The 2,011-nt window shown below is 40.5% G+C and overlaps 1 non-coding gene across 1 annotated transcript; it reads right to left on the bottom strand.

The window, feature by feature from the left end:
• Positions 1-1,591: 1,591 nt before the first annotated feature.
• LOC111654069 (5.8S ribosomal RNA) lies at positions 1,592-1,741 on the bottom strand. Its single transcript, XR_015437177.1, has one exon. It is a non-coding gene; the product is annotated as a 5.8S ribosomal RNA (ribosomal RNA).
• Between the last annotated feature and the right edge of the window lie 270 nt (positions 1,742-2,011).

Raw genomic sequence — 2,011 nt, 5'->3', positions numbered from 1 at the left:
CATTAAAAAAAATCAGTAACCATGTATTTCTAAGCCTTGAATGAAAAACTATATCTTTGTGGATGGCCTGCAGTGATGCTTATGCAGTCAGAACAAGCACATCATACCTCGCAGCATCACTGTCATATCCATAATCACAGTAAAGAATGTCCTCTCCACTATCGCTCCTCATAAGAATTGTGTGAAGAAAAGTTTGCCAACCATGCCAAAACGGTTTTACATATGATCTTCTCTCCCACACAAAGAGCAGTTAAAGTTCATCTGCTTGTATATTTGAAAGACATATTTTAATACTAGGAGAAAAAAATAAGACAAAATCCTTATTAATACGTGGAGATGAGTAAAATTTTGGTTAGCAAAATCAAGAAAGCCTTCACAGAGACTTTAAAAAATAATGCCAGGGGTCGTTTTCATAATTCAAATATTCAGCCAAAACATCAGCTTTAAGTCAAATAATGTTGAACAGAAAATCCTGCTGTGTTCCAAGATTTGTATTTCACAAACTCACAGTACACACAAATCTCTGAACAGTGATAACTGTCATCCTGAAGGTCAAGATTTTCAATAGCCTGTCTTCAGATTTTGAGATAGCCAAGGTATGAAGAGATGGAGATAGAATAAGAAAAATGATTAAAGTGGAATCTGGCATTTTCTGGATGAATGCACTTTGGCACTCAGAGATTGATTGTGAGTGACACTCTATGACCAGTCTCAGCCTGCCGGAGCATCTGTGCTGTCAGAGACAGAGTAGGGAGGTGGGGGGCATAGTTGTGTTATCATGTGGCTGTTATTCTCTAGCTGAATAACTTACAGCTTGAAGATTATATTCGACAACAGTATACAGAGAGAATAAAGTAATGTTGGCATTTCTTCCTTTTCCAGCCGAAGTCTGTCAGGTGATTTAACACACCTCTGGCAGCCATATTTGAGTTTCTTAGTTCTCAGCTTCACTGGTTTGTAACAGCTGATTGTGTTTCTAAGGTGAGACAACAAAGCAACAACTTTGTTGACTCACCTGAATTTATTAGACATGGGAAATTGATTTAAATTTGATTGATTTTAGGATGATGTCAGCTCCTTTGCTTGCAAACCGTAGCATGGTCTGCTCACACCACTGTCTCAGTCTCAACACATCTGATTTTCACACCAGATAATTAGGGCTGCCAACACTCCAGGAGTGAGCAGGGAATTTACCTGTGTGCCCTGGGAAGCAATGACTGGGAAGTTCTGACTTAGGAATCTGTTTAAAACATAGTAAGTAGTTTGTTTTGTGTGTCAGTGTGAAAGAGACACATTTCTTGGTGGATATTGTGATGTGTAATAGGTCAAGTCGATGGTCACATACGCTGTACAATATTTTAGCAATAAAATGAGAAGAGAAGAAAGACGGGCCGAGGACCGACTTGAATCCACCTGCTTCCAAAAATAACATGGTCGGACGCTGACATCAAAGATATGACTAAGTATTAGAGCCACTGTCGGGGAAACTCTCAATCTCTGACAAGTCTGCACATAGAGGGATTAAGGCAGCGAGCGCGGCCTGCGACTGCCACAGCTGTTGAAACATGGACGTTTCCAATAGATGGCAAAGCAACCCTCAGACAGGTGTAGCCCCGGGAGGAGCCTGGGGTAGCAATATGCGTTCGACGTGTCGATGATCAATCCTGCAATTCACATTAGTTCTCGCAGCTAACTGCTTTCTTCATTGACGCACAAGCCAAGTGATCCACTGCTAAGCGTTGTCACTGTTTGGTTTCGTACCGGGGAAGTTCACAGGTTCAATGACATGGAAGGGTTTAAGAATGGGAGACAATATTTCAGAGATTTTCTGACTTGTGAATCTCGGAAAAAATAGTAAGTGGATTGTTTTTGTGTCGGTGTGAAAGGGACACATTTCTTGGTTGCTATTTTGCAATGAAAGAATGTATGGAAGCTGTTCTGACTGACTGTAAAGATGAATAGCACAAGTGACAAGTTTCTTTACTTCATTGTTCTCTGTGTATTTCTGTGT

The sequence above is a fragment of the Seriola lalandi genome, unplaced genomic scaffold (assembly GCF_002814215.2).
Source record: "Seriola lalandi dorsalis isolate HSWRI2012SDOR001 ecotype SW California unplaced genomic scaffold, Sedor1 jcf7180002054257, whole genome shotgun sequence".
NCBI classification, from domain to species: domain Eukaryota; kingdom Metazoa; phylum Chordata; class Actinopteri; order Carangiformes; family Carangidae; genus Seriola; species Seriola lalandi.
This window is presented reverse-complemented; position numbering and strand designations above follow the sequence as displayed.